The following is a 13,961-nucleotide window of genomic DNA, read 5'->3' as shown; positions in this document are numbered from 1 at the left end:
TCACCACATGTGCCATGAATGCCGTGTAGCACTTTGCCTCAGATGGTCTCCATCAAATCCATGCAGCTGAATTGCAGAATTGTCAGAGAGGGAATGACTGAGGGGTCCATTTAGTAGATGTGACATTCTTTCCAACCCCAGGTTACAAGTGTACATTCACATTTATCTCACAAAGGCACCTAGAGCTTTTTCACTTGCCTTAGTTATAAAGATATGACCAAAATAATGTACCTTGGATTGTTCCTTGTTGAATATGAAATTTAGAATGCCAGACTGACATACACCTTCTCTGCCTGTATATTGCACAGTATCTTTACAAATAAGTAATCTTAATTAAAATGAAATATATATTACAATATAAATACTCTAGTTGCTTTTATAAAAGATTATGTGTGTGTTTGCCTACTTGTGTGTATGTGTACCACATGCGTGCAGTGCCCATGGAGGCCAGAAGAGGGCAGAAGATCCCCCTGGAACCTGTGAGCTTCCATGTATGTGCTGGGGCTCTAACCTGGGTTCTCTGTAAGAGCAGTAAGTGCTCTTAACCACTGAACCATCTCTGCAGTCCTCCAATTGGTATTAATAAAATAGCTAGGTAACTTTGAATTTGCTTTAGTGTTAACTATTATTTTGGGGACTGTGACTCAGTATATTGAGAAAACAATATCAGATGCTAGTTTTCATTTGAAATAAAAACTAATATCTTGCTCCTTTAGGAGATGGTCAATGAAGATTCATTATAGTCCTTGGCTTAGGTTGTGATTTCTGTCTGAAGTTTCAAAATTGTATCAAGCACAAGCCCAAAGAGAGAAACTTCTTTTTTCCTGTCTTCCATTATGGGATTATTAAAAGCATTGTTAAGAACCCCTCTATGGGTTAACTCATGTCTTCTAAAATAGACTCCCCAAATGGGATATGAAAGCTAATAAGACATGTATGTGCTTTATAAGATGCCATCCCTAGTTTTAAAATTCCAAATGTGAAATATCCCAGAATAAGTAGTAAATTTTTTTTTAGCATCCCACCTCTGTTTTGGGTAAGCTCAACATTCTGCCAATGATTTATACTGTTTCCACATTTTTTTGTTTAATTTTTCTGTGTGTACATGTTTGGGGGGGTGCACGGGCACAAACTGCATGTGGGGGCCAACAGTCAACGTCAGATGTCTTCCTCAGTTGGTCTCCATTTGTTTCGTTTTTTTTGAGACAATTTCCCTGTATCTCCACCTGTCCCGGAACTCGATATGTAGACCAGGGTGGCCTCCATCTCACAGAGATCTGCCTCCCAGGTGCTGAGATTAAGGGCATGTGCACCACGCCCAGCTCCACTTTATATTAGAGTCAGAGTCTGTAGTTGAACCTGAAGCTCACTGATTTGGTTAGACTGGCTGGCCAGGGTATTCTGTGGATGCATTTGTGTCATTCTTCCTCTCCCCACCCCACACCCAGGCTGGAGCTGTAGACTTGTACCTGGCTGTTTTGCATGGGTACTGGGAACTGAACTCAAATCCTCTTGCTTGTGCAGCAGGATCTGACTATCAAGCATCACTTAGGTTTACTAACTGAACCATCGCCCCAGCCGTTTCCACATTGTTTTACATTTTTACCGAGACCAATGTAAGAGTAGTCCACAGAGTAACACCGCCTAACAAAAAATAATCATGTGGTTGAGTGTGTGTTCTCTGTCACTGTGAAATGCCTGTGGTAATCAAACGGAGGAAAGGTCTGTTGTGGCTCATGCTTTCAGAGGTTTCCATCCTTGGCCCTGTTTCTATGGGCATCTGGCAGCAGACTGAGTGGTAGCCAGAGCCTGCAGTGGAGCCACATCTGCTGGGAACTGTGAAGCAAAGAGGCAGGCCGCTTCCCAATATCCCCTTCATGAGCTTACCCCCAAAGCTATATAACCATCTCTACCTAGGTCCCACATAAAAGTTCACTGCTTCCCAATAGTGCCCCAGGTTGGAGACCAAATATGGCCTTTGCTGAGGAGATTGTGCATTTTCACATCCAAACTAGAGCAGTTAAGGTAAAGGTACATTTTAGTACAAAAGTAAGTCTATTCTTCATAGACTTTATACTTCTAAAAGCCAGATAATAAAACCACACTACAAAGTTTTCAAAATTCTGAAAAGGATAATTTTCAAAAAAAAAATAATATGGCACATACAGTATGCTCAAATAACATATTGAAAATTTTATAAAAGCTAATTGCTTCTTGGCCTTTGGGCTAAGATCAAGTATAGCAAAATTTTTATGAAATCTTAATGAGGGAACCAAGATCTTAGAACTAGCTCAAAGGAGAAGGTGAAGGACAGACAAACAGACCAGAAGTACTGAAATATGTAAAGAGACACAAAGCTGGGGCCGGAGAGATGGCTCAGCGGTTAAGAACACTGGTTCTTGCAGAAAACCTGGGTTTGAATCCCAGCACTCACATGGCAGCTAACAACTATCCATAACTCCAGTTCCAGGGGATCCAACAGCCTCTTCTGTCCTCCACGGGCATTGCACGACACAGGTGCACTTACCTACATGCAGGCAATACACTCATACACATAAAAATAAAATTTTTAAAAATTTCTCTTAAAAGAGACACAAAGCTAGCTTTTTACATGGGGGGAGAGAAAAGTCCAAAAAGCCAATTATTTTGCATTACCTTTAAGGCAAAATTTTATAGTAAGTTTACTTAGAACAAATCCTAAAGGGAGTTCACTGAAGTGATTCTCACACCCTGTGCTAATAGCTCAATGTAATGTGTGGATTATAAGTAAATAGAACTGGGCCCAGTGGTACAGACCTGTAATCCCAGATACTTAGAAGGCTGAGGCAGGTGGATCACAAGCTCAAGTCCTGCCCATGCTACAGGGTGAGTTCAAGGCCTGCCTGGGCAAGTTAGTGAGACCCTGTCTCAAAAATAAAAAAATAGGGCCAGCAAGAAGGTAAGCCTGCCAACCTGAGTTCAAGCTCTAGGACTCACATCAAGGAAAGAGACAACCAACTCCCAAAAGTTGTCCTCTTACCTTTACATGTGCACACAAGTATGCATACAGTAAATATCTTAATTTTTAATAAAATGGGGACTTGGGATAGCGACTCAATGGTAGAACACTTTCCTAAGAGACATGAGGGCTCTAGGCTAATTCCTAGAACTGAAGAGGGGTAAAAAAAAAGTGTTTGGATACCTTTTCAGCCTAGAATTGTGTTAACTCTGTAGGTTAAACTAAAATGACAGCTCCCGACAGTGCCTGACAGGACTGCAGAGCAAACCCACTTTAAGAACAGTGTAGCAGGGGCTGGAGAGATGGCTCAGCAGCTAAGAGCACTGGTTGCTCTTGCAGAGGACCCGGGTTCGATTCCCAGCACCCACATGACTGCTAACAACCGTCTGTAACTCCATTTCCAGGAGAATCTGACACTGCCTTCTGACCTCTGCAGGCATTGCACAACACTGGTGCACTTACACACATGCAGTCATAATACTTATACACATAAAATACAAAATAAAAACAGACAGTGTAGCAGTAGGTGGCAGCAGAACTCTGCTCCCAGGAATGGAGTCTTCAGAAGAGAGAGGAAGAAAGAAAAGAAAAAAAAGTGTGAAATGGGATTAACCAGGAGCCCCTGTGTCTAAAGCCTCCATAAATCTTCATGAGATTGTATATAAGAAATACTGAACACTTCTGGGAAGTGAGTCCTCAATTTTTGCTTTAAACCTGATGAAAGGAAGCATTTTCCCAAATGATGGGGATTCTTACCCCAATTATATCTACCAGTTGGTTGCTGAATAGCTTCAAGTTAGAAATACTTGAGGAATTACTAGATCATACCTTATACACTGCCATTTTGTAAGTCAATGAAGAGTTAAACGTTGGCAGTTTCATGTCCCTCAACTTGTATATTCAAATTCTTGGTCACTCCCAATCCCCATCCCATTCTATTCTAACTGATGTTAGATTCAGATCAACTGCCTTGTCCAAATGGAAGTTTAGTAAAATGAACTGTTGGACTCCAGTCCATCCCTAAGACCTCAATGAATTTTTCTTTGGGGGCGGGTGTCTTTTGTGACAAGTTCTCCCTATAGCCCCAGCTGGCCTGGAACTCACTATGTTGACCAGGCTGGCCTCGAACTCACAGAGATCCACCTGCCTTTGCCTCCTAAGTGCTGGGATTAAAGACATTCACCACCACACCCAGAAGACCTCAAAGTTTAACTGCAGCTATCAGTGCCTCCCCTCACCCCGCAGTGAAAACCAGTATGGCCTTAGCATCTTTACAACACCCAGTTTGCTATGGGGCTTTCTCAAGTTATCTGACCTGAGCATCACAAGCCTAAGAATCTCCCAGATGCTTATTAAGGGTTGGGAATATAGCCCAATGTTTGTTTGCCTAGCATGCACAAGTTCCTGGGTTCAACATCCACCACTGAAGAAAAGAGAAGAGGGTGGAGGATGAGGGTGGAAGACGAGGAGGAGGAGCAGCTGCAGCAGCTGTTGCCACTGCAGTAACTACCACTGCTGCCTGTGGCCAAGCTCATACCAAATTCACTCCATTAGACTCAGGGTGGGAGGGTTGAGGGATTTTCATTTTAAGGAGGCTCCTAAACTCTGCACTCAGGGTAGGAGGAGTTGTGAATGGAGATACTTCAGTTATCAAAATGTGATTGTTAAAATCACACCTCTTGGTAGGCATGGTGGTGCATGCCTTTAGTCCCAGCACTCGGAAGGCAGAGGCAGGCAGATCTCTGTGAAATTGAGGCTAGCCTGATCTACATAGTTCCAGGCCAGCTGGGGCTATGGGAGACCCTGTCTAAAAAGTAAATGAAATGAAATCATGACTCTCATTCTAATGTAGAATGGGCCTATGTCAAAGTTTAGTTCAGCTCATTATTTTGTAACTGAAGCATAAGTTAAAGCTGATTCCAAGAGCACTTGAAAAAGAAGACTTATTTAACCCACCAGGAAAAACATGTTCAAAACAAAAAAGGTCAGAGTAAGGGTACCAAATTACAGATGAAACTATGAATGTCCTTCACATGTAACTTAGCAGTATCTAGGCTTAAAAAAAGAAAAATTGCAGAATCAAACACGTAAATTCTAGAAAATTAAATAATTCTTGAGGTGTGTTAAATATTGGAAGAACAGGCTATTCAAATTTGTGCCTTCTTTCCTAGTTTTAAATATTTATTTTTATAGTGGATGCATCACCTTTATTGATATCTTAGGACAGACAGTTACACACACACACACACACACACACACAAATTCTAAGACTATGACAATGCAACATACTCTTCACCCTCATCATCTCCTTTAGCACATCTGCTCCAACCGCCTCATAATCCTCTAGGGCAGCCATGTCCTCAGGCCTCAGAGCATTCCCCTTCCTCCATGCTCTCACCCGTATACCAATGCACAAAGGCACGCTTGGCACACATCAAGTCAAACTTGTGGTCTAGGCAGGCCCAGGCCTCACCAATCACTGTAGCGTTGCTCAGCATACACACAGATCGCTTGCTTACCTTGGCCAGGTGTCCACCAGCCATTTCACAGACCTCTTTAAGGACCATATATGCATGAGTGCATCTCCATCCATGTTGGCCAGGCTGGTGTTCAGATCAGCAATGCCTGCTGGGAGCTCTACTGCCTGGAACATGGCATCCAGCCTGATGGCCCGATGCCAAGTGGCAAGATCATTGTGGGAGGAAATGACTCCTTCAACACCTTCCATGAAACAGGCACTGGCAAGCATGTGCCCAGGGGAGTGTTTGCAGACCTGGAACCCACAGTCACTGATTGAAGTTGCACTGGTGCCTACTGCCAGCTCTTCGCCCTGAGCAACTCATCATGGGCAAGGAAGATGCTGCCAGTAAGTATGCCCACGGGCACTACACCGTTGGCAAGGAGACCACTGACCTTGTCTTAGACAGAATTCACAAGCTGACTGACCAGTGCACAGGTCTTCAGGGCTTCTTGGTTTTCTACAGCTTTGGTGAGGGAACTGGTTCTGGGTTCACCTCCCTGCTGATGGAATGGCTCTCTGTTGATTACAGAAAGAAAGATTTAGGTTTTTAAGTGAATAAAGACAGCAGAGTGTGACATGAATGTGCTCCACACCTCTCAGTGAGAATTCAGGCAGGAACAGCTGTATACAAAAGCAAGAACCAATGAACTCCCAAGCAGACACTGACCGAGACTCAAATTCCTTTCTAACCTCTTTGAATTTATTTTAGACAATGGCCACAATCACTTCCTCCTTTTTAATAATGTGATTTTAGATAGCCACTTTAAGTGATTTGTCATTAGAGTTCTTTTACTTCAAAACTAGTCATTCATAACAACCTCTCTTAGAAGTTGATCATAAAAGCTCACTAAGCTTTTAAATTTAGTCATGTGCTTTTAATCTAACATTCAGGCACTTTATTTAACCATCAAAAACATCCTCTGATTTTTGTGAAACAATTATTCACAAACTATGGCTATCAGGAAACATGAACTTAAATAGGAAGAAAGCCTAGATGTCCTGACACAACTCCCTGCTCTTGGAAGGGGTGGAGGTAAGGTGTGTGCACTGGTACCAGTGCATGTGTGAAGGCCAGAGAACAGCTTCAGGTCGTTTCTAAGGCACCATCCACATTGCTTTTTGAGGCAGGGTCTGGTACTGGCCTGGAACTCACCAAGTAGGCTAAGCTACACCAGGCCTTTTTTGTGTGAGTTCTGGGATGGAATTCAGGTCCTCATGCTTGTAGTGCAGGCATTTTAAAGAGATCGAGCCATCTCCCCAATCCTCTTATGCATTTTGGTAACTTCATGCTGTCTTCGGGCGGCGGGGGGGGGCATTAAAGAATGCAGATCTGTATGTGGAATAAATACCTGGTTTAGCAGCTTCTGTATTTTAGTTCCTTCTATTAATTTCAGATAAAATGAAGACATTTTTTTGCAAAGCACTCTCAAGTGATTGCCTTTGAGTAAATCACTGGCATTTCCTTTGCTCTTTGTTTTTGCTGCTACTATTTTAAAACCAAGAATATGTTTTTAAAGTTAACCTAAAAAATTCTGGGGGTTAAACTCTGGGTCTTATGCTCTCTCACTGAGCTATACCCCCAATTCCCTAAATTAAATTATAAAAACTCACTTTACACAGCAAATTTATTATTCATTACTTCATAATAGTAGTATCTACTATCTACCTGCTCCTTAAATTCTAAAAAAAAAAAATTGATTTGACTTAAAATAACCTCATTTACATATCAGAAAATTCTCCAATTTTAAGATATTTATATGACAATAATCATAATAGTGTCATTCACCAAATCCCAAATGCCCATCACTGGATAAAAAGACAAAACTAAATGTTATGTATACAGAGATACTATTCGGTCTTAAAAATGAAGGAAATTTTAACAAATTACTACAGTATGGAGGAACCTTAAAGACATCATGCTGGGCTCTAGAGATGGCTCCATGCTTAAGAGCACTGACTGCTCTTGCAGAGGATCTGGTTTGGTGCCTAGCATCCACATGGCAGCTAACGACCACCCCTAATTCCAGTTCCAGGGGATCTGACACCCTCTTCTGATCCCTGTGGGCATTGCGCGACATGGGTGCACTTACATACATGTGCTAAGTGAAATGAACCAGTCACAAAAGAACAAGTATTGTAGGATCCCACAAACTCATAGAGACAAAAAGCCTGCCAGGCTGGGAGGATAGCATGTTCTGAAGATGAAAGGTGATGTTTGCATGACAATGTGAATGTGACTAATACCACAAAACCGTGCCATTAAAAGTGGCTAAAATGGAGCCAGGCATGGTGGTATAGGTCTGTCATCCCAGCACTTGAAAGACTGAAGTAAGAGTGTACTAAGTGTGTAAGGCCATCTTGAGCTTCACAGTGAGTCCCCAAGTCAGCCTGGCTACACATACACACATAAAACTTTCATGTGCATGTTCAAGGAACATTGTACATAAAAGCTGGGATTACATATTATGCATATTCTGGGATTACATATGCATGCTACAGTATCCAGATTTGGGGGTGGGGAGGGAGGTTCTAGGGATCAAACTCAGATTGTCAGGCTTGTGGGGCAATCACTCTTACCTGCTGAGCCATTTTGCTTGCCTAAATGAAAACTGTTCTCTTTTTTAGTTAGCATACAAAGTAATGAGCATCATCGAGGCATGTTCATACACGTACATCATCATACTTTGTTCTTACTTGCTCTGTCCCCATCCCCCCTGTCCCCCATCCCCCCTTTTGCTTCTCTTCTTCCTCTGTACAAATAGTCCTTCCTTCTGTTTTCCTAATATATATATGTATCTATTCATACATACACACATATAAATATATACACAATTTTTGTGCGCATGTACACAAATACATGTGTGTGCATATGTATGCAGAGGACAATCCAAGGTAGTGTTCCTCAGGTCACTGTCCACCTTGTTATTAGAGATATGCTCTGTCACCTACTTGGAGCTTACCAAGTAGGCTAGGCTAGCTGAGCAGTGAGCCCCAAGGACTGGGTTGTTTCTGCCTCCCCAGTGCTGAGATTACCAGCTCATGCCAGCATGCTTACCAACTAAGATATCACCCATGACTTTCATTTCTTTTAGGTGGAAACCTAGGATGGAATTGCCAAGTTATATGATCGTTTCTAAGCTTAACTTTTTGAGAAACTGCTAAATTTACAAAGTGACTATACCACTCTACATTTCAACACTCAGTAGACAAGTGTTCCCATTTCTCTACTTTTGTGCCAACACTTGCTAATGCCTGACTTGTTTACTGTAGCCAGCAATATATACTACTAGGTATGGAATGGTATCTTTTGGTTTAAAATTTGCCTTTCACCCACACTGAGGGATGTTGAGCATCTTTTCATGTGCTGCTTCGGTATTTTCTTTGGTGAAATATTCACTATATTTTTGCTTAATTTTTTATTGGATTGTCTGGTTTCTTTTTTGAGATTTTTTATTCATTATTTTTATTTTACATGTATGTATGTGTACTGCATGAGTTTATGTGCACTAGGTATGTGCAGGTGCCAGAGGAGTCCAGAAGAGACTGTCAGATCACCTGGAAATAGAGTTACGAGTGGTAATAAACTGCCTGATGTGGGTGCTAGGAACCAAACCTGAGTCCTCTGCAATAGCAGTAAGTGCTCTTAACCAGTGAGCCATATCTCCAGCCCTGATTGTCTTCTTTTTTTTCTTAAATTATTTAAAGTAGCTTTATTGCTTCAGTACACAAGACAAATTTACGTGACTAGAGAGGAGGCAGTGGATAACAAATATTTCCAGTTGGGTGGGAGGACCTGCTTAGTCTTGTAATAACGAGCCAGCCAGTGAATTCTGCTCTCTATCAGAATCAAGTGGAATTTAGCATCCTTTTCCTTTCTGTTCTTTTCAAGATGCTTGTGAACAGCAACTGCTTTCTTAGTTAGATGGCAGAGATCCTCAGGAAGATCAGGAGCCAGTCCTTTGGATTTAAGGATTCTCAAAATTTTATTGCCAGTCACAAAATGGACTTGTGCAACACCATGGGAGTCTCTCAGGATCACACCGATCTGGGATGGAGTCAGGCCTTTAGTGTCCAGCTTGTAAATCTGCTCCTTCACGTAGTCAAACATCAGCTTCAGCCAGGTGGGGACGCTGCACGGTAGGGCAGAGCCAACTGCAACAGGCCCTTCCCAGGAGCGTGCATGTGACCCATGATGGTGGTGGTCTGGTTTATTTCCAATAATTCTTTGTAAGTTCTGAATGCAAATCCTTAATCAGATATGTATTTTGCAAATATTTTCCCCTAGTCTGTTGCCATTCTTTTTGTGCCTTGATTGTATTTTTCAACTACATATATGTTTTTAATTTTAAAGAAGTCTAACATTATGTTTCTTCTATGGACTATAGATAGGTGTCATATATAAGAACTTTTTGCCTAACTCAATCTCTCAATTACTTTTTCTTGTTTTCTTCTAAACTGTTATCATTTTAGCTCTTACATAAAGCCTATAGCCATGTGTGTGTGTGTGTGTGTGTGTGTGTGTGTGTGTGTGTGTGTATGTATACTGCAAGGTGATAGTCTAACTTCTTCTTGCATGAATATCTGACTTAACCACCATTAGTTGCTAAACTATCTTAAACAATTCTCTAGTCAACTGCCTTCTACATTTGTCAAAAGAAGAATTGACTATGCAAACAAAGATTTATTTCCTTCTGGTCTCCCAGTCCTGTTCCATTGATCTGAATGTCTTCATGGCAATAGCATATTGTTCCGCTACTGTGGCTCTAAGTTTTGAAATAAGGAAGTGAAAGTTCACCAACTCTGTTCTTCCTTTTCAGAAGCTGTTTCAGTGATTCTAGTTATTTCGCATTCCCACATAAATTCTACCATGTGCATGTTATCTCTGTAAAGATCCTGTTGGAATTCTGATCAGCATCCCATTGAATCTATAGATCAGTGTGGGGAGAACTGTCTTCTCCACAGTACCGAGACTTGCCATCCATGAATATGAAAAGTCTCTCTAGTCATCTGGATGGTCTTTAATTTCCCTCATCAGCATTTTGTAATTTTCATTGCATAAAGCATATGCCTTTTTTTGTTAATTTCATTTCATTTTATTCTTGGGCCTTTCTAAGTGGAATTTTATTCTTCATTTATCTGTTGGTTTCTTTTTAAAGTCAGTCTTGTTTATGAATTTTAAGCTGCTTTTTGGTCGATTCCTTAGAATTTTCTATAAGCTCAAGCATCTGAAAATAAAGAACTTTTACTCACTTTCCCTTCAGTACACCTCTGTATTTATCTCACCTGATCGTACTGGCTCTTAAAAAGCTCTCACACTGTGTGCCATAGAAGGGCAGGAGCAGATGATCTTGCCTTATTCCTGATCTCTGGAGGGAAAGCATTTGTCCCTCCACCAGCCATGAGGTTCACCTTAAACCTTTGCCAATGCCTTTTATAGGTTGAAGGAGATTATTTCATAGAGTTTATTAGATGTTTACCTTTTTAAAAAATAATGAGTGAATGTTGGTTTTTTTAACTTTTTTTAAACTTGTGTTTAGGATAAAGACATTTATCCTATTCACTGTGGATTTGGAACATACAGACAATTCAAAAGAATGAAAGATTTAACACATGACTTTACCTACCTAAAAATAACTTATACTCTTCCTATGCCATATGTATATGTGTACATATGTATTCATAGAGACATATATCAATGTGTGTGTGTGTGTATATATATAAATATATATGCTGGGGTGTTGTCCTAGTTTGTTCTTCATTGCTGTGACAGAATACTCTGACCACTACCAACTTGGGGAGGAAAGGGTTTATTTAGCTTACATATCCTGGGTCACAGTTCATCTAGGAGCCCAAGGTAGGAACTCAGGGCAGGAACCTGGAGGCAGGAGCTGGAGCACAGGCCATGGAGGAACATCTTGAGCTGTAACACTAAATCCTGTGATCCAGTCTCCCCGGGGAGGCGCTATTCCTCCGTCACCGACTCCGTCCCTCATACGTTTCCCGTGTGGTCCAAGTGGCCAGTGGACCTCACACCCTGAGGAAGGTATATGGGTGAAATAGGGATGGGATCGACTGAGTAGACCTCAGTAGCAGAGGAGCTTTCACTGCCCAGGAGTGCACGCTGGGACCCTGAGAGCCCAGCGCGTGCTCGCCTATAACTATTAAACCATAACATTTCCAATTCTTAGCCCCAAGATATGATGTTGATGTTAATATCACAGCATAAGACAGTACAACCTTAAAAACCTCACAGTCCTTAAAATATCCAAACACTTAAAAGTCCATAGTCTCTTTTAACAGTCTCTTAACTGTGGGTGGGCTGCTGTAAAATCCAAAACAAGTACTGTTTTATTTCAAAGGGAAGAATCAGGCACACCTAAGCAAAACCAAAGTCCAGCAAAGTAGCTCAAGGCTGCACATCTGAGATTCGCTCACGATCTTCTGGTCTCCAAAGGGTTCTGGCAGCTCCACTGCTCTAACTCTGCAGTCCACAGCACACCCAGGTCGTCTCACAGACCCAGGCCAGCTCCATTCCACACCTACTGCTGTCCTTGGTGGTTGTCCCATGGTCCCGGCATCTCCAAAAAGCTGGGGTCGCCACTGAAACTGAGGCTACACCTTCACTAATGGCCTCTTCTTGTCTCTGGGGTGCAAAGCCTCAGATTCTCTCCATGACCCCTTCAATCCTGGGGTCTTTGCTGCAACTGAAGCTGCACTTTCACCTATGGCCTTTCCTGGCCTCTCAGAGTGCCAAGCCTCAGCTGCTCTCTGTGACCCCTTCACACTTTCAACACCAGAACCATGCAGGAGACTCATACACATTACCAAGTCCTGCTTCCAGCTTGAAATAGAGGTGCGGGTCCCCTCTGTGTGCTGACCCTCAGGAAATACCTCCCAGACTTCACCATAGTGATGCTGGTCTCTTGTTACTTACAGCTGATTTTTCAGCCCCAGCTAACCAGCATCAATTGTCTCAGTAAAGCAAAGGTTTTACTTCAGGTTCTGGTCTCTTCTTAATCACAGCTGATTCTTCAGCCCCAGCTGACCAGAACCCACAGAGTCTCAATTCAAAATATCACAGGAACAGCCCTGATAGTCTCCACTTCCTTTGAAGCTTCACAAGCCAGGCCTCCATCTACAACTCTTTCAGCATAACTTTTCCAAGCTCCACAGCAACAAACTCTGAGCACGTTTTTCTAGCCCAATGTTCCAGACACTTCCACAGTCCTCCCAAAAACACCGAGGTCATGTCTGTCACAGCAATATCCCACTCTCTGGTACCAATTTCTGTCCTGGTTTGTTTCTTCATTGCTGTGACAAAACACTCCGACCACTACCAACTTGGGGAGGAAAGGATTTATTTATCTTATATCTCCCGGGTCACAGTTTATCTGGGAGGCCAAGGTAGGAACTCAGGGCAGGAACCTGGAGGCAGGAGCTGGAGCACAGGCCATGGATAAATGCTGCTTACTTGCTTGCTCCCCTGGCCCCTGCTCAGCCTGCTTTCTTATGCAACACAGGCCCACCTGCCCAGGGGTGGCACCACCCACAGTGGGCTGGGGTCCCACATCACTCATCAAGAAGATGCCCCTCAGACATGGCCATAGGCCAGTCCAATGGAGGAAATTCCCCAGTTGCGGCTCCCTCAACCCAGGTGTGTCAAGTTGACACTAAAGCTATCCAGCACAGCTGTGTATGTATACATATATTAATTCTATAGACAATGTAGGATAAGTTAAGGCATTTTAGGGGGCTGGAGAGATGGCTCAGCAGTTAAAGCATATGCTGCTCTTTCAGAGGACCTGGTTTGGTTCCCAGCACCCACATGCAGCTCACAACAATGTGTAACTCCAGTTCCCCTGAACCTAACACCCTCTCCTGGCCTCTGTGAGCATTGTATGAATATGGTGCAATTACATACATGGTGGCAAAAAACACATACACATGAAAATAAATAAAATCTTTGTAGCCCCAGCTTACCTAGAACTCACTATGTATACTAGGCTGGCCTTCATCTCACAGAGCTCTGCCTGCCTCTGCCTCCTTAGTGCTGGGCTCAAAGGCGTGGGCCACCATGCCTAGCTAGAAGATTTTAAAATTTATTTTATTTATTTATATTTTTTGTGTATGTGTATATTGCCTGCATGTAGGTAAGTGCACCCGTGTTGTACAGTGCTGGTGGAAGACAGAAGAGACTGTCGGATCCCCTGGAACTGGAGTTATGGACAGTTGTTAGAAGCCATGTGGGTGCTGGGATCAAACCTGGGCCTTCTGCAAGAACAGCCAGTGATCTTAACTGCTGAACCTTCTCTCCAGCCAGCTAGAAGATTTTTTAAAAAAATAAAGTGAAGGCCGGGCGTAGTGCACACACCTTTAATCCCAGAGGGGAAGGAAGGGTATATAAGGAACCTAGGGGATAAAGGGAAAGAAGGAGCTCAAGAG

The 13,961-nt window shown here is 42.5% G+C and overlaps 2 pseudogenes; one reads left to right on the top strand and one right to left on the bottom strand.

Annotated features, from left to right (window-relative positions):
* Positions 1–5,567: 5,567 nt before the first annotated feature.
* Positions 5,568–6,070, top strand: LOC103749511 (annotated as a pseudogene).
* Positions 6,071–9,255: 3,185 nt separating this feature from the next.
* On the bottom strand, positions 9,256–9,785 carry LOC103749520 (annotated as a pseudogene).
* Positions 9,786–13,961: the final 4,176 nt, after the last annotated feature.

This window comes from Nannospalax galili, unplaced genomic scaffold, assembly GCF_000622305.1.
Source record: "Nannospalax galili isolate Female #2095 unplaced genomic scaffold, S.galili_v1.0 scaffold126, whole genome shotgun sequence".
In the NCBI taxonomy this organism is placed as follows: Eukaryota; Metazoa; Chordata; class Mammalia; order Rodentia; family Spalacidae; genus Nannospalax; species Nannospalax galili.
Note: the sequence above shows the minus strand (reverse complement) of the source record. Positions and strands in the feature narration are given on the sequence as shown.